Source organism: Pan paniscus, chromosome 7, assembly GCF_029289425.2.
Source record: "Pan paniscus chromosome 7, NHGRI_mPanPan1-v2.0_pri, whole genome shotgun sequence".
Classification (NCBI taxonomy): domain Eukaryota; kingdom Metazoa; phylum Chordata; class Mammalia; order Primates; family Hominidae; genus Pan; species Pan paniscus.
The window spans coordinates 17,593,035-17,620,728 of NC_073256.2; the positions used below are offsets into that span (position 1 = coordinate 17,593,035).

Below are 27,694 nucleotides of genomic sequence, written 5' to 3' on the forward strand. Positions count from 1 at the left end.
TTACTTGGGAGGCTGAGGCAGGAGAATGGCATGAACCTGGGTGGTAGAGCTTGCAGTGAGCCGAGCTGAGGTTGCACCACTGCACTCTAGCCTGGGTGACAGAGCAAGATTCCATCTCAAAAAAAAAAAAAAAAAAAAGACTTGGTTAATGAAAGAGAACTGAAAAAGATTAAACTAATAGACAGGTGAGGCATAATTGTAGAATGCTCTGAGAATCACTATGATGGTCTTTGTTCTTCAGGCTATGAAAAGCCCTTGAAATTTTATGAGCATCGAAGTGCTGTGTTAGTGTTTGCTGCTCATAAAACATCTTCAAAATATCAATGACTTACAACAACATGTGTGTATTATCTTACTTGGGACTTCAACTCAGACATTACTACTCGGAGCAGGAGGCTTGCTCCAGAAGGTCATGTAGATTTACGAATGTGCATAGGGTTCCTCAGTCTCTATGGACCTTAACAAAGTGGTCAAAGGGAAACGAGAGATGAGCAAAATATATAATAACTCTTCAGACCTTGCCTGGAAACTAGCATGCATAACTTCTGTCCACTTCCATTGTTCAAAGCAAGTTATGTGGCAAAGCCCAACATAAATGGGGTGGAAAATCATGCTCTACTTGAGTGAAAGATAACACAACGTCATCACACAGAAAAGGACCTAGATGCAGGGAGAGTGTGAAGAACTGGGAACAATGACCCAATCTGTCACAAGTGTTATAAGCAGAGTGTTGCCTTGGAAATGTTTCTTTGGCAACATGTCTGATCCACAAGATAAGGTAGAGTAACACTGGGGGTTTGGAAGCCAGTGGCCGTATTGTACATCAGAGTTATATTTCTGGAAAAATTTTATCCATTTGTTGCAAAGTTAGAATCTTCAGGTTTTCTAAAAATCCATTAGTCAATGTCAGTCATACGCTTGTCAAGAACCATGAAGTGTCTGAGGTTATACCCTGTTAAAAGTTTTCATGCCAGGTTCACCCACCTTGTTTCAACTGGCAAGATTTCCTTCTTTTTCAAGTCTGGATAATATTCCACAGTACATATAATATATATATAGTATATAAATTCTATATACTGAATATATAATCTACATGTACCTGGAACCATTTTAATATATACAGTATACATAATATGTGTATATAATATGTACAATATATAATACATATACAGTGGAATATTATGCAGCCTTGAAAAAGATATATATATAAAGATATATATCTATAGATATCTTTATATATAGATAGATATATATATAGATTGAGAGAGAGAGAGAGCCTGTTTTTCTCCTCAACAACAAGGATCATTGGGAAATGCATTGTTAGGTAATTTCATGGTTGTGCAAACATCATAGAGCATGCTTAGGTAAACCTGGTCAGTGTAGCCCACTACACATCTGGGCTACATGGTATAGCCTATTGCTCAGATCACTGTCATACATGTGGAGCATCATTGACCGAAACATTGTTAAGCAGCACGTGACTGTATATACTATGTTTTTAAATCCATTCATTCATCAGTAAACACTTAGTTGTTTCCACATCTTTGTATTGTGAATAATATTGCAATAAACATGAGAGTGTAGACATTTCTTTGAGGTGGTGATTTTATTTCTTTTTAATGTATACTCAGCAGTGGGATTGCTGGATAATATGGTAGATCTATTTTTAATTTTGGGGGGAATCTCCATACTGTTTTCCATGATGACCGCGCTAATTTACACTCCCACCATGGAAGAGCCTGCAGGACATCACACCAGGTGAAATAAGCAAGGGAAAGACAAATACTGCATGATCCCACTTACATATGGAATCTATAAAAGCTGAACTCAGGAACTGAATAGAAGAGTAGTTGACAGAGCCTGGATGTTAGAGGCAATGGAGAGCATTGATCTAAATATACAAACTTTCAGTTATAAGATGAATGAGTTATGGGGAATCCAATGTACAGCATGGTAGTTAAAGTTAATACCATTGTATTGTATACTTGAAGTTTACTAAGAGTGTAGCACTTAAATGTGCTTACAACAACAACAACAAAGGTTACTATGTGAGGTGATGAATATGTTAATTAGCTAACGTGGTAGTCATTTTACAATGTGTACATGTATCAAAACATCATATTGTACATCTTGAATATATACAAGTTTTACTTATCAATTAGACCTCAATAAAGCTGGGAAATAAAGTTACCAGGTTATAGTTACATGGATGATGGCAGAAGACACAGAGTCCTAGAACAGAGGCAAAGAACTTTATGAGCTATGGCACAGCATAAATGTCAGTTTCAGTGTAATGTGTATATAAGTACACTGTATATATTAAAGCTATGATAAAATATGCATATATATTTAAAATTGTGACAGCTTCCCGGTAGGTCTTTGTCATAAAATACCCCTCTTAAACTTTAGAAATGATTGTTTTAGAAATCTTTTGTCATAAAATACCCCTCTTAATCTTTAGAAATGCTTCTTGCATTGCGTTTGCTATTAATAGAATATCCGCACTTTGTTTTGTTTAGAGGTTGCATGGTCTTTTTTTTATACTTTTATTTTCAACTTGCTGGGTTCTTATAATTAAGGCTTATCACTTTAATAATACGTAACTGACTTTTGCATTTTTTCAATCTAGCAATCTTTGTCTTTTAATTGTACAGTTTAATCCATTTACATTAAGTGAAATTATTTTTATATTTGGTTTTTACTTGCAGTATTATTTTATTTGATCTGTTTGTCTCAACTGTTTTAATTTTTCATCCTTTCTGCTTTCGTATTAATAGTTAAATTGTTTTCTTTTTTTCCACATTCATTTTATGAGCTTGTTAGTAACATATATGCATACAATATTATGGGCATGTGTTTAAATTCTAAAATTAAACTGCTGATGTCACTTTGTGTATTCAGTATCCATTTACAGTTTCTTCTGTATTTACTAGTGCTGTTCTTCATTCCCTCCTACATAGCTGGGGCTCTGCCTGAGAGCCTGAGGTTTTTCCAAAGCTCTTCCTCCTTCCTGGTTCCTGAACTCAAGCATGAAGGCCCCTCAGCTTCTTGAGAACACCAACTCTGCTCTGTTGGGCAACAACATTAATTCTTAGTCACCAGCTCAGTGGAGCTTAAATATTAAGCATTTGCCTTAAAGGCAAGACTGCTGAGCATGTGGCTCACAGCTACTGGTTGGCCCTCCAAGTCCTGGCTACCTCGGCAGTTCCAAGTTCTAGCTTTATGTCTGCAGCCCCAGATGTTCCCTAAAGCTCAGATGATGTATTTTTTTTATTATTATACTTTAAGTTTTAGGGTACATGTGCACAATGTGCAGGTTAGTTACATATGTATACATGTGACATGCTGGTGTGCTGCACCCACTAACTGTCATCTAGCATTAGGTATATCTCCCAGTGCTATCCCTCCTCCCTCCCCCCATCCCACAACTGTCATCAGAGTGTGATGTTCCCCTTTCTGTGTCCATGTGTTCTCATTGTTCAATTCCCACCTATGAGTGAGAACATGCGGTGTTTGGTTTTTTGTTCTTGCGATAGTTTACTGAGAATGATGATTTCCAATTTCATCCATGTCCCTACAAAGGACATGAACTTATCATTTTTTATGGCTGCATAGTATTCCATGGTGCATATGTGCCACATTTTCTTAATCCAATCTATTATTGTTGGACATTTGGGTTGGTTCCAAGTCTTTGCTATTGTGAATAGTGCTGCAATAAACATACGTGTGCATGTGTCTTTATAGCAGCATGATTTATAGTCCTTTGGGTATATACCCAGTAATGGGATGGCTGGGTCAAATGGTATTTCTAGTTCTAGATCCCTGAGGAATTGCCACACTGACTTCCACAATGGTCGAACTAGTTTACAGTCCCACCAACAGTGTAAAAGTGTTCCTATTTCTCCACATCCTCTCCAGCACCTGTTGTTTCCTGACTTTTTAATGATTGCCATTCTAACTGGTGTGAGATGATATCTCATTGTGGTTTTGATTTGCATTTCTCTGATGGCCAGTGATGGTGAGCATTTTTCATGTGGTTTTTGGCTGCATAAATGTCTTCTTTTGAGAAGTGTCTGTTCATGTCCTTTGCCCACTTTTTGATGGGGTTGTTTTTTTCTTGTAAATTTGTTTGAGTTCACTGTAGATTCTGGATATTAGCCCTTTGTCAGATGAGTAGGTTGCAAAAATTTTCTCCCATATTGTGGGTTGCCTGTTCACTCTGATGGTATTTTCTTTTGCTGTGCAGAAGCTCTTTAGTTTAATTAGATCCCATGTGTCAATTTGCGCTTTTGTTGCCATTGCTTTTGGTGTTTTAGACATGAAGTCCTTGCCCGTGCCTATGTCCTGAATGGTAATGCCTAGGTTTTCTTCTAGGGTTTTTATGGTTTTAGGTCTAAAGTTTAAGTCTTTAATCCATCTTGAATTGATTTTTGTATAAGGTGTAAGGAAGGAATCCAGTTTCAGCTTTCTACATATGGCTAGCCAGTTTTCCCAGCACCATTTATTAAATAGGGAATCCGGAGTAAGATCTACCAAGCAAATGGAAAACAGAAAAAGGTAGGGGTTGCAATCCTAGTCTGTGATAAAACAGACTTTACACCAACAAGCATCAAAAGAGACAAAGAAGGCCATTACATAATGGTAAAGGGATCAATTCAACAAGAAGAGCTAACTATGCTAAATATATATGCACCCAATACAGGAGCACCCAGATTCATAAAGCAAGTCCTGAGTGACCTACAAAGAGACTTAGACTCCCACACATTAATAATGGGAGACTTTAACACCCCACTGTAAACATTAGACAGATCAACGAGACAGAAAGTCAACAAGGATACCCAGGAATTGAACTCAGCTCTGCGCCAAGTGGACCTAATAGACATCTACAGAACTCTCCACCCCAAATCAACAGAATATACATTTTTTTCAGCACCACACCACACCTATTCCAAAATTGACCACATAGTTGGAAGTAAAGCTCTCCTCAGCAAATGTAAAGAACAGAAATTATAACAAACTCTCTCTCAGACCACAGTGCACTCAAACTAGAACTCAGGATTAAGAAACTCACTCAAAACCGCTCAACTACATGGAAACTGAACAACCTGATGTATGTACTTTTTAGAAACGTATTGACTCAGAGCTGTGAATTTACAAGAGGCCGTATGTGAAAAGCAGGTTTATAATACAGACTCACCTTATGTAGTTCTCTTTTCTTTACAATTTTTGCCCTCAAGATCTGGTTGCTGTAAAACCTCTCATTGCCTTTAACCAGATGTTTCATTCTTGTAAACTATGTGGCTATTCCAGTTCTAATCAGACATGGTGTTTGCCACAAGCCAGAACTCTTTGTGCATTTGTGTGTGTGTGTGTGCGCACGCAAGCTCATGTGTGCATTTTGATTACTGTAGAAGGAGAAATTTGACAAGAGCCATATCAAACCCCAATAGACTGATATTATGGTGACTGAAAAGATTGTAAGAGCAATAGATTTTCTTTTCCAAGTTATCATAAAGAAAGACAAAAATCTTAAAGGTTTTCTGAAACTTCTTTCTTTGTGGCTATAATAAAAATCAATCAAAGTATTCTACAGATCCTTTGTAAACTGCCAATAGACTGTGTCTACTTGTTTAATATTGCACATATTAATTACACGTAAAGAAGAAGACAAATATACATGATGTATATTTACCCAGGCATATTACAGAAGGAAAAGCTTCCATGAGGGAAAGCTTCCTCTGCAGGAGTCTTGACCCCCTGACTATGCTGGACGCCCTCAGCCCCAATCACCATTATCAGCCTTTATATTCACCTTCTCTGCTTCCTCTGGATCCAGGTGTGGCCATTTCTTTCACTGGGCTCCAGCCTCTGAGCCCGCTCAGTTTCCCATGGTCTTTACAGGCTTTGCCTCCTGGTCTTAACTGCAGCCATCCCTGGGCCTCATTTTCTCCATATGCTAGGCATGTAGAAAGTATCTGTGCTCACGCACCGAGACACATGGCACGCTTGCAGCATCCTGTAGCTCACCTTTAGCTCTTGTTTATTTGTGGATGGACATTGAGGTTTATTCTATATCTTGGCTATTTGAAAAATGTTGCAATAAATATGCAGGTGCAAATATATGATATACTGATTTTCTTTCCTTTGGATAAATATTCATTAGTGGGAATGCTGGATCATATGGTAGTTCTGTTTTTAGTTGTCTGAGGCACTTCCATACAGTTTCTCATAATAGCTATACTAATTTTTATTCCCATCAACAGTGTGTGAGGGTTCCCTTTTTCTACACCATTCCTAACACTTGTTATCATTTGTTATTCAATGATCGCCATCCTAACAGGTGTAAGCTGTTATCTCACACGGTTTTAATTTGATTTTCCCTGGTGATTAGTGACCACCTTTTTATATACCCGTGGCCCACTTGTACATCGTTTTTATTTTTTGGAGAAATGTCTATTTAGATTCTTAGCCCATGTTCTAACTGAGTTATCTATTTATTTATTAATACTGAGTTAAGTTTCTTATATATTTTGGATATGAACACCTTATCAAATACATGGTTTGCAAATATTTCTTCCCATTCTGTAGGTTACCTTTTCATTTTGTTGTTGTTGTTTTCATTGCTGTGCAGAATCTGTTTGGTTTTACCTAATCTTTGTTGTTTCTTTTTCTTTTTTGCCTGTGCTTTTGGTATTACATCCAAAAAATCATTGCCAAGACAAATGGAAAGGATTTTTTCCCCTCCGATTGTTTTCAGGAGATTTCTGGTTTCAGATCTTACATTTAAGTGTTTAACCTGTGGTAAATTGATCTTTGACAAGAGGGCCAGGAATGCACAATGAGGAAAGGAAAGTCTCTTCAACACAGGGTGCTGGGAAAACCGGATATTCACATGTAAAACAATGGAACTGGATCATTGTCTCATGCATCTTGAGATGGATGCGTTTCTAAATACTTGGATGAATGCATAGTCAACTTTTAAAAATGTTATTTTATATCTGTTGGCACCAGTTAATGAAAAAGAACTCCTGAATAAAAACAGTTAGTGAAAGCCAACTACTTTCTTTCTGGTCATCTGTAGAAATCAAAACAAACACGAAAATGTGTCCCTGAGTTTCTAGAGTTTAAACCAAATTGAATGTATGAAAAAGGAATTGCTGAAAGTGTTTCATCACAATTTCAAGCAAACCAAAAAAATTAGTAAAATAAAAATAATAAAGATATGTTGTGGAAGCTATGTGATTACTGTCTTATAGAAAATTGCATAAAGTATTTATTATGTCAGTAGCAAGTTTTAACATCCCACTTCAAGAAATTTTGTCCTTTGCTACTTTACTGTGATATAATCAGTCATATTATCTTTGTAAATTTCCTTTGCAATCACTAAAATAACAAAACACATTTTGTCTGAAAATTATTGTATTTTTACTGGTATCGTTTGCTTGTTTGATTTTGGTATATACTTTCCTTGAGGCACAGACTTTAATGTTTTACCAAAAGCCTTTTTTTTTTTCTCTCAAAACCACCCTTAGTAGTGTAAGTTGTATATTATCTCATATCTTGTATATATTACATCAAATTACATTGTGACTCTACTTTACTCTTGGAATACATTTTCATATCTGCAACAAATATGTATACCTACTTCCAAGTAAAACTCAGGTAACTACTTCATGCAAGTTTTTTCTCCCAATACAGATTTTTAGAGCAAGAAGTCAAGTCTACTTCCAGGGTTCAAACCCAAGGTCTGCACTTCTTTGCTGTGTGTCCTGAAGGAAGTTACTCAGCCTCTATGCCCATCAGTGAGAGTATAGATAATAATAGCATATAAGTCATACGATTTTTGTTGGGATAAAATAAATTAAGGCATGTAAGGCACTAAGAATGGTGCTTGGGTGGAATGTGAGTTGGATTAATATTTGACGTTGTTTTTGCTCTCTTGTCTATAGGTTAATATCCAGAGTCACACGTGGAGAGGAAACATCACAATGAGACCATACAACCATATAATCTGTTCAAGTCCTAGAAGGTGTTGGCAGAACTGCAGGACTGACCTAGGTCAATGGCTGTGGGGTAAGGAGAGAGGTTTTGTGATTGTTTTTAAAAATCCCAGTGGGTATAGCAGGTGCATCCCTGTCTTCCTCAATCGTGGAAGCTAGGGATTTTAATCAGCTTTGGGATAGATTGCCCTTTGCTATAGTCACATGTCCTCTGCAGTGCTGTGAACACCTCCTATGTGAGGCAATGCATGACCAGCAAGGTTGGAAATGCAGTGATAAGCCTCAGAGTAAATGCTTCCTATCAAATGTGATAAAGTGATCTTGTAAACTGAACAATTCCTATAGAAAAATGTATGTCACTCAAGATTTATGTGGTTTCTTCAAGGAGATAATATCGTTTAAGTTTGAACTCAGGCTGTTATGTGCCTGTCTATAAAAGTTAGTTTTGGGAAAACTGTATTTATTTTTGTTTGAATATTTGATCCCACTGGAGATTAGAAACAGATGACAAACACTGTAAGAGATACATAGGTATATAGATAGATCGATCTGATCTCCTCTACTCAGGTCATAGAAAAAACTGTATTTATTTTTGTTGGAGTATTTGATCCCACTGGAGATTAGAAACAGAGGTGACAAACACTGTAAGATAGATAGATATCTGATGTCTTTCCCCCAGGTCATATAAAAAACCCCAAAAGATCTTAAAGTAATTTAATGCAGGCCATCCTAGACTACTCTTCCAGTAGAATCACATGGAACTAAATCACTCAACCCCAGGAAGTGCTCCATTGTTTAGGACTGAGGTCTGATGTCTTTGGGAGGTCAAAGGGTATACTGGTGTCACCATGTGTGGGGTGGCTTGGGGGTGGCCCTGAAGGAAATTGTTTTTACTGTCACTTTCTGAGGGAGGCCAATCCTGAGGCAAGAAAAAAAAGGAATTGAGAGCAGGAATTATATAGAGATATGGAAAATATAGAGATATGGAAAAACCTTTCCCCTTATTCAGAAGCCTTATGGTATTTTATTCTAGAATCTGCCGATTGGAGAACCTCAACCTATGGCTAATAATGGGCATCTGCTTGGCCTTAGCCATGGTACCAGGCTTGGAGCCAGGCTCGCATGTGGCTGAGAAAAGACTCAGAGGATGCCTTGAGCATTAGCCCTGAGTTCAGCCTTTTACAGTTTCCAGTGTAAGGTTCAAGTCTCTAATATGTTTTGGTTGATTTTTTTATGTGGTGTGAGGTAAGGGTCCAATTTCATTCTTCTGCATGTGGCTATCCAGTTTTCCCAGCAGCATTTACTGGAGAGACTATTCTTTCCACATTGTGTTTTATTAATGCCCTTGTTTAAAATTAGTTGATCATAGATGCATGGGTTTATTTCTGGGCTATTTTGTTTCATTGGACTGTGTATCTGTTTTATGCCCATATCATGCTGTTTTGATTACTACAGCTTTGTAATGTAATTTGAAATCAGGGAATGTAATTCTTTCAGCTTTGTTCTTCTTGTGCAAGATTGCTTTAGGTATTTGGGATATTCTGTGAGTCCATATGAATTTTAGGCTTTTTTTTTCTATTTCTGTAAAAAATGCCATTGGAGTTTTGAAATGGATTGCATTGAATCTGTAGATCACATTCGGTAGTATGAATATTTTGACAATATTTATTCTTCTGGTTTTTTAACATTGTTCTGGTTTTCATTTTTTGTCTATTTTAATTCTTTACATCAGTATTTTATAGATTTCAATGTACAGATCTTTCACATCTTTGGATAAATGTATTCCTAAGTAAATTTTTACTACCATAAATGAATTTTTTCTTAATTTATACATTAAGAAAAAAGAAAGATCTCAAATAATCCAATTTGACAACTCTTGGAACTAGAAAATGAAGAACAAAGTAAGCCCAAAGTTGGTAGAAGGAAAGAAATAATAAAGATTGGAGCAAAAACAGATTGAGAAGAAAGGCAATAGAAAAGATCAATGAAGCTGAGAGTGTTTTTTGTTAAAAGATAAACAAAACTGACAAATCTTTAGCTAGACTAGCTAAGACAGAGAAAAGACTCAAATAAAACTACAAATTTATGTGGAGTCATTCCAACTGACACCACAGAAATACAAGGGTTCATTCAAGACTGCTATGAGCAATTATACACCAATGATTGGAAAACCTAGAAGAAACTGATAAATTCCTAGAAACATACAATCTTCGAGACCAAATTATCAAGAAATAAAAAAAACCTGAACAACCAATAACGAGAATATTGAATTAGTAATAATTTTTAAACCCTTTCAACAAAGAAAAGTTTACGATGAGATTGTTTCATGGTGAATTCTACCAATTAATGCCGATTATCCTCAAACTCTTCCAAAAACTGAAGAAAAGGAAGTACATTCAAACTCATTTTCGAGGCCACGTTACCCTGATGTAAAAGCCAGACAAGGACACTGACACTATCAGAAAAGAAAACTACAGACCAATATTCTTGATGAACATAGATGGAAAACTCTTCCACAAAATACTAGCAAATGATTTTCAACAGCATATTAAAAGTATCATTGACCATGATCAAGTATTACGTTGATGAAATTATTTTTGCACCAACCTAACAGAATTTATTCCAGGGATGCAAAAATTATTACTTTATTATTGATATAATTCCACACACTGTTTTTATGTTTGTACAAAGAGGAATCTTGATAGCAAGAAAATAATATGCGTATTAGAAATGTACCATTTGACCCAGCCATCCCATTACTGGGTATATACCCAAAGGACTATAAATCATGCTGCTATAAAGACACATGCACACGTATGTTTATTGCGGCATTATTCACAATAGCAAAGACTTGGAACCAACCCAAATGTCCAACAATGATAGACTGGATTAAGAAAATGTGGCACATAGACACCATGGAATACTATGCAGCCATAAAAAATGATGAGTTCATGTCCTTTGTAGGGACATGGATGAAATTGGAAACCATCATTCTCAGTAAACTATCGCAAGAACAAAAAACCAAACACCGCATGTTCTCACTCATAGATGGGAATTGAACAATGAGATCACATGGACACAGGAAGGGGAACATCACACTCTGGGGACTGTGGTGGGGTGGGGGGAGGGGGGAGGGATAGCATTGGGAGATATACCTAATGCTACATGGCGAGTTATTGGGTGCAGCGCACCAGCATGTCACATGTATACATATGTAACTAACCTGCACAATGTGCACATGTACCCTAAAACTTAAAGTATAAAAAAAAAAAAAGAACTGTAACAACTCTGTTACCAAAATTCTGTGGTTGAGATTCAATGAAAATAAATAAATATATATATGTGTGTGTATATATGCATTTTGAGAGAAAGAGAGAGAGAGAGAGAGATCTTAGAATTTTAAGCTATTACTCTGGGTAATTAATGTTTCAGACTTCTTCCTACACTGCAAATAACATTACTGAAATAAAAACAATAAGAGTAATTTGAATACTTTATATTTTCTTTTTAAAACTTTTCCTTTGTTCTCTCCTTGCATAAGTTCAAAACCTCTTAGTACTTTATCATCACTCATTATTTTGTCTGAAATCAGTCTGACAATATATCTATTCATTTATTCAAACAATATCTTCAATTACGTTTTGATTCATGACAAGTAAAATAAAATCATATACCAAGCGCCATGTTTTATGATGGAGTCTCCTGACTCAGCAAAGCCTCCCTACTTTATGTAAGGAGGACGAAAATGCATGCGCATAACTGTCTGAGGGATAGGATGGGACCGGGCCCTCTGGGAGCCAAGATGGGCCTTCCTGACAGCAGGAAATTACTCTCAGCTATGGGGAGACTGAGACTGGCCACCAAGGGGAAGATGCTTAACAATTGGAAATATGCAGACCTGGCAGTAAAACTAAATCAGAACAGAGGAATGATCAGAAATAATGAAGAGATGATATGAAGAGTACACTTAGGAATAAGAACAGAAGTTGTTGTTTTTCTATAACTGAACAATAATTGAATTAGGCATGTGTGAGTATGAAGCATATTCAGTTCATTGACTTATTAGGGCACATTTTCTGAGGCTGTTTTCTGAAAAGATGGAAATATCAAATATTCTCATGGTTTTTATTTTCGCATTTGTTTCCAACTGGTTCAATGACAGCAAGTAAGACAGTGTTAGTCGTAAAAACGGAAACGGTTGGCAATATTCCTGCAGCTGTTTAAAGAAAAATTTAGTGCAGGACAGTTATCAAATAATTCACTATTTCATTTCTTACGTAAGTTCTTTTCAGTGTCTGCTAACAGATTTAACTGCCTGCCACCTGAGCACTCGAGCCACCACAGTACTCAATCAAGACAGGTATGAAAGACTTTATCTATGACAAACTGCCAGTCTCTATTTTTTCCTTTAATTTCTAAGGATATTTCAACAGCTTCAGGTAAAGGTGAGATTTAATGGTTACATATTTAACTTCAAACTCGTGCCTAGGAGCTAAATGTAGGTGTTAAAATCACAAGAAGCATATAGAAGAGTCATCTATGAGGGTTTTTTTTCTACTCAGTACACTAAATGGTCAAGTTATTTACTGTTCTGTTACTGGCATTTCTAAAACCATCCCCACCAGACCTCTGACTCACAATTCCTTTGCACTGAAGTTTTCATTTTAGAGTTCTTTTATTAAAAAAGAAAAGATATCTCACCTCAATATTGCTATGATTATGCTCCTATAAGACAGTGGAAATTACCTAGTAATTGCTCAAGAGGATTTTATATGGATCACAAGAGAGTGGTTCTGTTCGGTGCTAATCAAGGCAAGGATGTTTACTGAACTCTTCTATGAGTAAGCCACAACAGCTGGGGAGCTACAGAGGAAACTGAGAGGCACATGACATAGCATTTGACCTCAAAAAGCTCCAAAAATTTAGCAGCAATAAGCCCCAAATGCATCCATCTGGGCTGAGCCCTCCTGCAACTACCAACCAGCCTCCCTCCACTGTGGTCCCATTCTGCCTGGGCACAGGGTCAGGTGTTCATTTATCTCTATTCCTGTCTGTATTCGTCCATTTTCATACTGATGAAGAAATACCCAGGACTGGTATTTCTGGTAAAGAAAGAGAGGTCTAATGGACTCACAGTTCCACATGGCTGGGGAGGCCTCATGCTTACGGCAGAAGAGGATGGAGGAGCAAAGCCACATCTTATGTAGTGGCAGGCAAGAGAGCTTGTGAAGGGGAACTGCCCTTTATAAAACCATCAGATCTCATGACACTTACTCACTGTCACGAGAACAGTATGGGAAAACCCACTCATGATTCAGTTACCCCCAACTGGGTCCCTCCCACAACAGGTGGGGATTATAGGAGCTACAGTTCAAGATGAGATTTGGGTGGGGACACAGCCAAACCATATCACTCTGTTAGTTCCAAAGTCTGTATCAACTTTAGATTATGAAATCTTTAATGCTCAAGACTGGACTCTATTCATCATCTTTGAATGTCCAAGTCCTAAAACAAACTTAAGAATTAAAACAAAATAAAACAAAACAGCTTAGAAGCACAGCCACAAACATGAACACATGCAGCCGTGAACCTCATCCCTCATCTCTGTTCCTCCTCTGGGTTTTTCCTTCTCAGGTATCAGCACCTCTGTTCACATTAGCATCTCCACATTGTCTTTGGACTTTGCCTTCTCACACTCTCCATTTCAGATCCATTGCGGTCTTGCTCCTCCCTCCCATGCTGTTTTCAAGTTCGTCCCTTGGCTCCCTCCCCACTTCTGGTCATACCACCCCTGGGAGAATTCACACCTCCCTACTGGGGCCATGTGTGAGTGTTCCCCTCTCCACTAGGTGCTGGAACATCCTTGTTGTAGGAGTAATTCTTCACAACACAAATTGGGTAACATTACAGCTCTGCTTAAAGCTGGCAATGGTGCATTTCACTTTAAAGCATCACAAGCCCCATCACATGCCTGTATCGTGGGGCATCACCCAGCCCCACACCCAGCCACGTCTCTGAAAACAGATTGTGTCATTCTTTTCCATGCCTGCTGCGCTCCGCAAAACCACCTTGGGCCATTTGCACAGCCCATGTCCACTGCCCAGAAGGCTCATCCCCAAGAGTGCTCCAGTGAACTCTTACCCATCCTGCATGCCTCCATCCAAACGCCTTTCCTCAGGGGTCTTTTCCTACTCCCCCATCTAAACTGTGCCATTTCTTCTGGTGTATTCTGTCTCTTCACATCCTGTTCTTTCTTTTGTAGAAATGATGACAATTTTTAAGTCTGTATGTATTCCTGTTCCCTCAAAATCAATGTTCTGCTGAGGCTGTTTCTGTTGCCCATCTCTCTAACTTGAGGGCACCAACACATCTGGCACACTGGAGGTGCCCAAGACATGCTGCCAAATGGGAGAATCAATAAAACAGCAGCCAAGGAAGTGGAAATGGGAGGAAGAGTTCAAATGAAGATGCCTATCCTTGAATGAACTTTCATTTGAAGGGACATGGACAGCTAAGGAAGAGGAAGGCAGCTATATTAGTCGATTTTCATGCTGCTGATAAAGACTTACTGAGACTGGGAAGAAAAAGAGGTTGAATTCGACTTACAGTTCTACGTGGCTGGGAGGCCTCAGAATCATGGCGGGAGGCAAAAGACACTTCTTACATGGCGGCGGCAAGAGAAAAAGAGGAAAAAGCAAAAGCGGAAACCCCTTATTAAACCATCAGACCTCATGAGACTTATTCACTACCTTGAGAACAGTATGGAGGAAACTGTCCCCATAATTCAAATTACCTCCTATTGGGTCCCTCCCACATCATGTGGGAATTACGGGAGTACAATTCAAGATGAGATTTGGGTGGGGACACAGAGCCAAACCATATCAGCAGCTGACAGCTTCTCAAGCAAAACATAAGCAAAATCTGGTGCTTATTTGCAGTGAGTCATCTGGTCTGGTTAATGACTGCAGAGCCCACTCGATTTCTGACTCTCATCCATGAGTACAAAGAGGGCAGCAGGGATCCAACTAGTAACAGTGAACACAGCCATAGGAGCGTAATCCTCCCCACCAGCGCCTTCCTGATCTGCCATTCACCACCATGCGGTGCCCTCGCAGCCTCCAGCCATCTCCTGAAAGGGTGGAGTTTGTCAGAAAGCACCCGGGTGAGGGGCACGGGTCACGGCAAACTCTAGGTGCCTGCTCCCAGCATCCTGAGATCTCCCTTGAGACCTGACAAAGTCAACGTTTGGTTAATTTATATCTGATATGGAAATTCACACAACTGAACGATGGGGTGAGCTCAGTTGGCTTCTGGAAGCTGCGAGAACATCCCACAGAGAGCACCTTGGGGATAAATGGATTCAGGCAGCGTGAACATCGGCCGCGACATCCCCACAGAGACACTTGCTGAAGGGCCTTTGCTGAAAAACGTTACGTCAGTAATTTCAAGGACTGGCTAGCTAATGATTAGCAAACAAATCCTGATCTAAGTGTTTACTAAATGAAGGGGTTGATTATATCTGCCATCGATTGTCTAGAAGAGTCCGTGAAAAAGTGGATCCCAATTCCGCTAATATGAAAAATTAGAAAGGAAAAATCTGGAGGATCAACCGGAGGCTTGCTGGAGGAGCAACCCTCCCTCAGGGCCTGGGCAGGCAAGGGAGGGTAGGAGACACGGGACGGAGCAGCGTGGGAGATGAGGGCTTCCCGTAGGAGATGCTGCAGTTGCCCTGGGGCCGATCTCATTCATATCCCGAACTCTGAAAAGCAAACGAAGTCTCTGAATGCTTGGCATGTGCCAAACTGGGCTCCAGCGTTTGCTGTTCATCCGGCGCACAAACAGCGTTCCACGAATGTGCACAGAAGCACCGTTCCTGGGCCCTAAATTTGTCAAGGCTCTGACGGCTGCTACTAGCGTGGTCCCTGAGAGCATCTTAACATGGGAACGCCTCTATCAGGTGTCTTCCCAGGCACAAAGGTAAACACAAAGTCAGGTAATTACTGCACGTTTATATCACACCAGCACATGGCCCGCGGCAGTGGCTCATGCCTGTAATCCCGGTACTTCGGGAAGCTGAGGCGGGCGGATCACTTGAGATCAGGAGAATGTAGGAGACCAGCCTGTCCAACATGGTGAAACCCTGTCTCTACTAAAAATACAAAAAGTAGCCGGTGTGCTGGCACGCACCTGTCGTCCCAGCTACTTGGGAGGCAGGAAAATCACTTGAACCCAGCTGGTGGTGGTTACAGTGAGCTGAGATCACACCACTGCACTCCAGCCTGGGCAACAGAGCAAGACTCATCTCAAAAATAAATAATCAGAAAATAAAACATATATCACACGGGCACCCCTCTGACCTAAACAATGCATAACACAACGAGTTAAGTCCAAGCCATGCCAGAGGAGCCCTCGCGGAAGACAGAGTGGTGAAATTCAGAACGGCCTGATGACAGCTTCGAATCCCCATCAGAAGAAAACCCAGCACCTGGTTCAACGTGTGAGAAACCATAGCGGGGACTTTTGGGAGAGTCCATCACACACACCATGAAGCTCCCATGAAAGCACAAAAGAAGTGTCTAACCTGATCGGAGGAGTTCAAGAGACAGAGCGAAGACCAGCAGCTCCTCCTCCAGCTTCCAACGCAGCCCGCAGTCGGCGAGACTGGAGCTCATTGCCGCTCAGGGACCCCTGGAAGGCTGCGTCTCTCCAGCTTCACCTTCACCGCAGCTGCGGAAGCGCATGCTCCCCTCTGCAGCCTGCGGCTTTGATTCCTGGAACGCAATACCGCAGACGCCACAGGCATTTTTATGGGGAAACCGCTCTTTCTGGCCTTGCCTGCACTCCCAGGCCCTCTCCTACCTCCTGTTGGGAAAGATTCGGTGACTGAAACCTTTTGCGTTTCATGTTTTCTCTGTTGGAAATAAATGCAGATGCTTTTGTACACGGATTTTATAATAAAGTCGTTAAGATCTTGAAAATGTAGTGTTAAGATCAAACTCTTTTTCAATTATTGTTTAATACTTTACTTGCCAGGTCACACTATCACATGGGAATAGAAGTCATTAAGAGGCACATGAAAACCTTGCCATGAAAAGTGTATTAGGAAAGAAAAGACTCTCAAAGTGAGGGGAGTCGATCTGTGCTCCTCGTTCTTTCATACATTAAGTTGCTAATAAAAAACGGTTGTATCAGTGTTGGGTGTTATTCATCTCTATGATTAACTATGATTAAATATAAGTATAGGACTTAAGTTTCTATTTTTCTACAATTAATTCCCAAAACTAAAAAGCTACATTTCTAAGGGTAAAATTCAAAAATAATCAAAGTAATGATAACAATTTAGGATTTCTCAAAGTCACATATATTAGCCATTCATTAAAATTTTATTTTTTGCTAAGACAATATGACTTTGGGAGACTGAGTTTGTAAATGATCAATTACCACGCCACATATAAAAGCAGAACTCTGACCCACAATTTGCCGCAAGCAGCCCCGGGAGCCAGCTCTTGTCTGCAGGAGCCAGTTCAGAAGCCACCTGCTGCAAGTCAGAGTCCAGAAAGGAAGGCCAGGGTGTCAAGCAACGGCCCAGGAGGCTAAACAGTTCACCCTGAGGCAATCAGTGCCAAAGGGCCAGGATGTAATTAATGACTGACAGATTCCCTAATGTTGTGCCCACTTCCAACCTAGGACCAGGTGGAGAAAGCGAAATGTTCCCCCAGTCAGTTCCATGAGATGTCCCCACTACCACCATAGCCTCCGCCAGGGCTCCCAGAGCCGCTCTCCCCGCTCCCTGCCTCCTGAGTCTCTGCCAAGCCCAAAGTGTGGTGGTGGCTCCATCTGTCTAGCAAGCTCTGAATAAATAGCTCATGCCTGTTCTCATTTGGTTGGTCCCTGTTCATTCTCACAACTGGAGTGGTCACATTATGCTTTCTTCCTTCATATTAACATCTCCAAACGGATGTTTTTAACACTCCTAGAAGCAGAATTCCATATTGCTTCAAATCCTCTTGTTCCATTTTCATAGAATACGAATGGTGTGGGACATGCAGAGGTTGGAATGTGCACCTTACAGGAGAAAGGCCCCTGCTGAGTTTCCCCGTTTATTAGCAGGAGAGTCTGGCAGATGCTCCTAGGTATGTGACGAAGTGGACGTTCACCATAAGTCACTAAGCTAAATTTCTAACTGAAGGCTAAGAGTTGGGCTTTTAGAGTCACTGGGAGTGAACTCCCTTGGGCACATCAATCACTTTGGAGACTTCCCATGGGAAGCTGGCCGTGATCCTGAATGTTTCTGCAGAGGGAGGTGGATGGACTTTTCGTGTGTTGAGAGTTTCCTAGAAAAAGGAGCCCTGCCTCTTGGGCACTGATGCCTGTTCCAGGGAGAATACTTAGTGGGGGAACTGCTAACTGGACAGAGCTAGACTGTCCCGGCTCAGCACTGTTGGTCTAGGAAATTAAAGAGCTAATCAAAGACATCTGTGGATTTTGGATCCCAAGTGGGGTGTGCCTTTGGCCAAGCCTACCAAGAAGAAAGGGACCATCGCATCTCCAGAGCTGTATTAGCCCATTAAGCACCTGCAAAGCCTGGAGCAAAATTCTCCATTAAACAGCGACACCTGGTGGCGAAGCCAGGAACAGCACCAGCAGATTGACAGCCCAGTTCTTGACAGGTTTGTAATAGAAGGACCTTGCTCTGGGGACACTTTAAGGGGGCGATCCTGGATATTCTCATAATTAACTAGAAAAGTTAAAAGATATATTCATATTCCATAATGAGTTTGGGGAACAGTCTATCCCATTCGCATGCAAATTCTCTTTTGAGCAGTATTTTGCCAACTAATTACTAGCCTTTGAGAATTTCTGCATAGGCTACTCTAACTACACATACGATTTGACAAGTTAGTGAGCTTCAAAAGCAAAACAAAAGACATCCAATTAAATGACTTTATCAATAAAACCAGAAAGAAATATTTTAAATATAGCTCCTCCTCAAATTCGATTACAGCATTGAGTCCAGTAATAACCATCACTTATACAGCAGCTGAATTAACATGGCATTATCTGTAAAAGCAAAGTGTGTCCTAAGCAAATGAATAAGCTCTCACAAGGAAAATGTTCCAAGTACCTAGGATGAATGTTTGAAAGCATTCTTAGGTTTGGTCATTTTCACATAAATCCTGTGCAAGTTTTTTTTTTTTTTAATGCAGTCAGTGAACTAAAAGACACTTGATTTCTGTTAATTCTTGATATTATGAGACAAAAATTTAAAATTTATCTGGAAGAATGAAATATTTAAAAGTTAAGAAAATTTTAGAAGAATCTTTTAAACAATAGGATACCAGATAAATTACAAACTATGTACTAGGATATAACTAGGATTTAAACATTAATAACACAGCCCTAACTTTTATGGTGTTTGAAGGCTATTGGAAAACATAAATAAGTAAGCAATTCGCTAGTGGATATTAAAACATTGAAAAAGGTACAACTTTCTAAAAAGTGTGGCACAGGTAACTTTGGTTAAAAAAAACAGCAGACTTCAGAAACATATCCTACAATGTCATAGTTTAATATCTATCAAATGTTGGCATCTCTACTCAGTGAGACAAAATAATTCACCTGAGAAGTAGTGTTAGAGCAATTGGCTACACATGGTGGGAGAGAGGCTGGCAACCAGCAGCAGGCTTTACCTCCTGATGATCCCAGCTCTCTATGCATGTTGATTACAGAGTTAAATGTTAGAAGTCAACCGTCAGGTTAATACATGTTTAAAAATTAACCTTTGGAAGGTAACAACTTTCCATCTTAAAGGGCAGTAGAAGAAATCCTTGGGAAAAGCATGCCACTGTTGGCATTTTAGAGCAGGTTTTTGATGTGGGGAGGGACTGTCTTGTGCCTTCTCGGATGTTTCGCAGTGTGCCTGGTCCCAACCGACTGGCTCCCTGCAGCGTGGCCTCCTCCCCCAGCTATGAAAACCAAACATACATTCTAGACTCATCAGTTTCTCAGGAAGATCTTCAGGAGTTGTGCCTAGGAGCACTTTGAATCTGTTTATCAAATTGGGAAGAACTGATATCTTGAAAACATTTTTTCTTCCAAACCGAATATAGTTTATCTTTCTATCCATTTAGATCTTCTCTAATTTACCCTAGAAATGTATTTAGAGCAATTTCTAGGATATCAATTTTTATGCTATATAAATTGGTAGGTTTTTTAAGAAAGCCATTTTTCAAATATTGGCTAGTACATAGAAACATAACTGATTTTTGTCAGTAGAACCTATATTCCATGATCTCACTCAATTCGTTTGAGTATTTGTTGTTTATTTTTAATAGACTTGAGAGGGTTTTCTACATAAATGTCTTCCCTAAATAATTACACTTTTCTTTTCCACGTTTATGTTTCTATTTACTTTTCTTGCTTATTGCATTGCCTAGGACTTCCTGCACAATTATAAGTAAAAGTGGTTCTCACCACTTTTAGGTATTCCTGTCTTGTTTCCAATATCATGGGGATATCATCCAATGTTTATAGTAAAGAAAGGTGCTAGCAACAGGTCTTTGAAGATTCCCTTTTCTAGATGAAATTGGTTGCTCAGATGTTATCATCAATGGGTATTAAATGTTGCCGAAAGCTTTTTCTACACTTATTGAGATAATCTTGTTTTTACTCCTTTACTCTGTTAACATGGTGAATCATACTGATTAACTTTGAATGCAAAATAAAGTATTTCTCGGTTAACACCCATCTGCTCATGATGTACCATCATTCTTTAGAGAGCTTAATTCAATTTGTTAATTATTTGCAAAGAATTATTGTTGCTATATTTGTGAATTTTCTTTCCTTAAAATTTTTACCCAGCTTTGGTATTAAGATTAGTCTGGTCTCATAAAACTAGTTGGGGGGTAATATATTTTCTGAATAATTTAGATAAGAAATTATAGAGATATTTTTGTAAAATAAATGTTTCAGAATTCTTTCAACCATCCCATCGATTTTTTACGTGACCCAGAAACTTTTGAAAATACGTAAATGAAGAATGCTTTACTCAGTATCCATTTTCCTTGAACATTGTATGACTAATTCAGTTGGATTCATTTTCTAGCTTTTTCTTTATATCAGCCTTGTGAAAATGCTGGTAATGAATCGCTTATTCCGATTTTACAAAAAAGAAACTAAGACAAAAAAATTCGAACTGACTAGATAGGCATTACCCAAAGACAACACCAAGAAGCAGCAGAAAGACATGGGGACTGGAAAATTAATATGGCATAATTTGGTCAGAGAATAAATACATGTTACTGGAATACAGGTTAAATTTTAGAAACAGCAGAAAACTATAGCCACTGTACCTCTGGAAAAGTGGTGACAGGAATGCAACAGAAAAGAAGCCATTGATCAGGGCAGAGACCCAAGCAATCTACACACGGATAGAGCACCCATGTTCTCTTTCACCGCAAAATAACTCTCCAGACGCTGGAAGCTCCAAGTTGATCCGAAAGTGCAAAGAGGAGCTGAAGAGCATGAAAGGGACCAGGTTCAACCAATCCCATGGGAGAACACAGTGAACTCTCTTCACCACTATTCAACTGCTTTCAGATTCATGAGTCAGAAGATGCAGCGACAATGCAACTGGGGAACACTCAGTTCAGCGAATCTCCTTAACAAAACCGTATTGAGAACGACAGCCATGTTACTGAGAACTGAGCTAGTGCAATCTGCATGCCTATCCAGAAGGGACACGCTGACAATATTTCCAAACTCATCAAGCAAGTTTAGACAATTATCATATTTCTAGGTTCTTGATATGGTCTGGCTGTGTCCCCACCCAAATCTCATCTTGAATTGTAGCTCCCATAATTCCCTCGTGTTGTAGGAGGGACCCTGTGGGAGATCACTGAATCATGGAGGCGGTTTCGCCCATACTGTTCTCGTGGTAGTGAATAAGTCTCACGAGACCTGGTGGTTTTATAAGGGGAAACCCCTCTCACTTGGGGTTCCTTCTCTTCTCTCCACTGCTGCCATGAGAGATGTGCCTTTTACCTTCTGCCATGATTGTGAGGCCTCCCAGCCACGTGGAACTGTGAGTCCATTTAACCTGTCTCTTTTGTAAATTGCCCAGTCTCGGGTATGTCTAGATCCGCAACGTGAAAACAGACTAATACAGTTCTTATGTAAAAATAAGCATATACGTCTTTATTCAAAAGCATTAATGTCTTTAATGGTCCTCAGGGACAACCTGCCATTAATTTTACTAAACACTGGATGTCACTGTTGCTATTTTATAATACAAAATAATTTATGGAAAAAAAAAGAGCTCCTAATCGATATTCTCAGAATAGTAGTAGAAATTAATTTATATTTTATATCTATCACTAAAAAAAAGATGTAACCTCTTCAGAGAGGCTGGTTTCTTCAAAGCATTTTTGTTTTTAAGGGCAAAATCACTGCATGCCACGTTCTCTGGGCACCGTCTGTAACTTACATGTACATAAATCTGTTCTGAACTCCCCCATTTGGCCGTAAGAGGCCCATGTGATTATGTAAAGCTCCTGGTGAAGGGGCAAGTTGCTTTCTGTGAAATCAGAAATCCTGCTCTTTTCTTGGCTGGGCACAAATTAACCCTTCCAGTTATCATTGTCAGCCTCTACAATGACAGTGCTGCTTCCCCTGGGTGCAGCTCTGTAACGAATGACTGAGCTAAGTGCTTGTCACTTTCTATCAGCTGAGAAAACACGTTTGAGTCATATTACTAGAGTGATGGAAGCCAGCAGACCATCATGCAGGAAACTCAAATTGCCTTCTTAGATTTGGGATTGACGATGATATAGTGACTTCTCATCTAGAAACGAACTGTCAGAATGCATCGGTGCTTGTCTATTGTTGCTGCGTTTGTTAATTAGCGTTTACATAGCAGGGTACACTTGTGAAGTCAACGATAGTCACATTGTAATCCGTGAGGTAGACTGCAATGAGATTTTTAACATTCAGCTTTCATAGAAAAGAATTTTTTCTAACCAAATTTGATTTTTAAAAGTCCATTTTAATAGATAAACCTTGTTAGTATTTATTATATAAACTACCAACTTTTGAAGGATAACGCCACAATGTGCATTTAACCAAAACTACATTGCATTATATGTAATCATTCTTTGATGACTTAGAAAATATTTCGATGTCTTCTAGGATTTGGGGTTTCTACAGCCAGCATCACTGATGGTGACAGAGACACACTCCTTCACACACAACTGGCTTTTCTTTTTTTCTGAGGTACCAAGTGTTTGCCACCAACAGTGTATCTAAGACACAATGTCTGGCTAGTCTTTTGCTATTAGAAAGGTAAGACATTTGCAGAAATGGTGACAACACAAAGCCATACATTGGTGAAGACATTTCACATCAAGTTTCTTTAAATATTTTGAATCAAAACATACCATTTTAAAAGATATAATTGGGTTAATCTTCAACAAGGCGGCTTTCATCCCAGCTTTGACGGATAATAGAAAAACCTTCGCAAAGCAGAAAAAGTAAATTGTGAACAAAAATTAGGGACAAGAAATTACAAGTTGTGCCAGTCTTTCGTAAGTGATTTTGTCTCAGGCACCAAGCACAAGTAGAAAAACATGAAGACAAAAAAAGAAAAAAAAAAGAGACAGGAAACTTGGACGTCTTCTGTGGAACAGGTTGGGATCTGCACAGTACTTGAACATTCTACTTTTTAAAATTAATATTGTTTGTTTCTGTATTTCTCTTACAATAGGCATATAAAGGAGTAACAAACATTTTCAGCATTCATATGTAAATGCATGCATGGCTAAATACACACTTTTCCATTTCTGGAAGTGAATTACAAATTTTTTTATGCCAAAATTTGAAAACAATCTTCTCTGATATCTAACAATTATAAGATGGTGACTGATACAAGATGACAACTACCTAACATGCTTATTTCTTATCATCAGCAGTTACTAACTATTTAGCATACTATGTATGTCTGCAGAATTTCAAATAGAAGACTTATCTCACAGTAAAGACACAATAATTTCATTTGGGCTCACAAATAAGAAAACAAATAAAAATCAGGTTAAAACAAATATGTGCATCTGTGAAAAATAAGCCACACATGTCTCTTCATTAAGGAAAATAGAATTCAACTTAAAAATACTCTGTTACGGCCTGGCGCAGTGGTTCACGCCTATAATCCCAGCACTTTGGGAGGCTGAGGCATGCAGATCACTTGAGGTCAGGAGTTTGAGACCAGCCTGGCCAACATGCTGAAACCCCGTCTCTACTAAAAATACAAAAATTAGCCGGGTGTGGTGGCGCACACCTGTAATCCCAGCTACTTGGGAGGCTGAGGCAGGAGAATTGCTTGAACTCAGGAGGGAGAGGTTGCAGTGAACTGAGACTGTGCCACTGTACTCCAGCCTGGGTGACAGATTGAGACTCCATCTCAAAAAAAAAAAAAAAAAAAAAAGTCTGTTACTTTTCTAAATGCCAGAAAAGGTAACATCTTTTTTTTCTTTTTAAATAATAGGTTTTCAACTTAATACAAAAACTATAGTTCCCACTAAACTTTAATATGAGATTTTTTATATAATAGATGAATATCCTTCAAAATATGGCAAGTGCCAGTTGTTTAGATAATAAAGTAGTTCTTATTAAAGAAAAGTATTTTACATCTGTAAGTATGTAAATGAATCATGCATATTGTATTGAGAATAGTCTAAGTGCACATTATACTAGGTTGAGCTGTAAAATTATCATTTTTAAATATTAATGTATTTTAATAAATTCTTAAAATTTCTGCATCTAGATGTAAAAGAAAGTCTGTTTTTTTAACCAGCTTCATATTTTGAGTAATTAAGTAGGATATGACCTGAAATTTTATTATTATTTCTTACAAAGCGTTCATTTCAGCTTATTTTTATGAATACACATTTATTTTGATGCAAAAGCTAAGTAAATGAAATAAATCTCCATTTAGTTATTTTAATCTTTATAGAAAATTGCTTTTCAGTTTCCAAAATATTTTACTGCTACCCACAAAATTCCAAAGTTAACCTTTTCTGGGTTTATTTTTATTTGCATTTTATACCTAGCTTGCTTTTGAGAATGTTAATGAAAAATAAGTTCAAATGTGAAATTAGGATAAAAACACAAATAATCTATAGGTAAAATATGTACCACAATTTATTCACTTTTGAATGATGCAAGTTAAATTAACTAAAATGTCTGCCACTTAACTCATAATTTGAAAGTTCTTACATATTAATCCTTCTTTCTCTGAATTATTAATCAATATATATTTTAAAATTTGATGAGAACTTTCAAACACACCCTAAATGTTATAAATTGTATATGTACATCACATATCAACCATCCAGATTGAAATTATTAAGATTTTACCATCTTATTGTTTTACCATCTTCATCTAATTCTCTGTTCGCTTATTTATTGAAACTTTTTTTTTTTTGAGGCAGGGTCTCACTCTGTTGCCCAGGCTGGAGTGCAATGGCATAATGACAGCTCACTGCAGCCTCAGCTTCCCCAGGCCCAGGTGATCCTCTCACCTCAGCCTCCTGAGTAGCTGGTACTACAGGCACATGCCACCACACTCAGCTAATTTTTCTGTTTTATAGAGACAGGGTCTCAATATGTTACCCAGGGTGGTTTGAACAACTGGCCTCAAGCAGTCCACCTACCCCAGCCTCCCAAAGTGCTGGGATCATAGATGGGATTCGCTGCACCCAGCTGAAACTTTTAAAGCAAATCCCAGACATGGTGCCATAATTTCTCTACATGTATTCATGAAAATTATGGACTTTTTAAGATACATAACCACAATGAAATTATCACGCTTGATAAAAATAACAGTAGTTCCTCAGTATCATCAGGTACCTACAGGTAACTCTAATTTTCCTGTCTCCAAATGATTTTAATGTATTGGTTGTTTTGGACCAGGATCCAAACAAGAACACACATTAGGTTTGGATGCTTTGTAACTCTGAAGCTGTTTTAATGTATAGTACACTTCCACGTGCAACATTATATTTTAGTGCCTTAACTTGTTGAAAAAATCAAGTTAGTTATTTTGTAGAATATTTTTCATTTTGTTATTTCTGTTGCCTTCTTGCTGGTGTTTTTAAAACTAGTTCCTTTATCCATATTCTCTAGCCTTGACTCAGTTTTTTGACTAAAGACTTGACTCGGTTTTATGGATGTTGCTATGTCCTTTCCGTTATGTCATATCAGGAGGCACTAACTCTTTGGTTCACTCATTTTTAGTGATACTAAGTTTCTTACCCAGGTGCAGCATCTCACACCTATAATCCCAGCACTTTGGGAGACAAAGGCAGGTAGATCACCGGAGGTCAGATATTCAAGACCAGCCTGGCCGACATGGTGAAACCCCATCTCTACTAAAAAACTACAAACCTTAGCCTGGCATGGTGACACGTGCCTGTAATTTCAGCTACTCAGGAGGCTGAGGCAGGAGAATTGCTTAAAGCAAGGAGGCAGAGGTTGCAGTGAGCCAAGATGGTGCTCCAGCCTGGGCAACAGAGTGAAACTCCATCTCAAAAAAAAAAAAAGTTTGTTCAGCTGGTTCAGGTATTGACAGTCTGGTTTTCTAGACATCTTTTCCTGTGACCTTACTCAGCCTGGCTTGAATCCATTGTTGAAGCTCGAGACCGTGTCTCCAGGTGGAGAGAGAGGAGACAGAGAGAAGGAAGTTGCTATGGGAGTTTGAGCCAGCTGTGACAGTGATGGATATGCACACAGAACACAACTCTCCTCCCAAAACCCCACAGAGAAGAGGCAGGTCCACCTAAGTATCATGGCACAAATCTCTTCCAAATGGACATTAGCCTCCTGGAAACAACAGTGACTCTATTAGCTCCTCTCTGAGCTATTGATCTTATAACTAGGAAGTTGTAAGGAAATTGCTTTCCCCTAAACAGAAGAGAGCGGCCTGTCATTCTGGATGTGTTTGGATTCCACTTATCTAGAACATGGCACCCAGTTCAAATGGTACAGAACTTACTTGAACAGAACAGGGAAAGGCGAGGAGGCGGGAAAACAGCTGAGATGACAGAGTAAGTGCAGAAAATTCTTAGAATCTTTGTGCATGTAATTAGTCTACAGCCTACTATCTGCTTTTGTCTAATTTCGGATTTCGAAATAAAGAAAATCAAACAAAAAAGAACATACTACTCATACCAAATTTCAAATTAGACACATATATTTTACCATGTATGCTAGAAACAGTATTAATATCATTAGGAAAAGTCTACAATGAGTTTAGTATTATATTTTAAAAACACAGTATGTGCTTTTGTTTCAAAAAATCTAATTTAATTTTTAATTATTTTGGCTTCTATAGCAAAAATAAAAGATTTCAGTTTCTCTTCTGCCACCCCCTTACTCTGTGACCATAAATACGGCAAATTACTTGCAACTGAGTGATCAATTTTCTCATCTATGAAACAGAGATAATAATTATCTTACATCATGATGCTTTGCGGGGCATTAAATTACACAGTCCATGCAAACTTTTCAGAAAACACTCAATATTTAAATTATGGTTGCTAGGAGGATAATTGTCAATAAAATGGTGTTGGAAAACCTTTAGGAATTTTGAAAACATTACTGAATAGAAAGAAATATAAAGCATTATATTACCTAATTTATAT

General features: G+C 38.7%; 1 long non-coding RNA gene across 1 annotated transcript in view; it reads right to left on the reverse strand.

Annotated features, from left to right (window-relative positions):
• LOC134730951 (uncharacterized) overlaps nucleotides 1–27,694 on the reverse strand; it is a 283,270-nt gene that overhangs the window by 200,902 nt on the left and 54,674 nt on the right. The gene's annotated exons all lie outside the window — the stretch shown is intronic.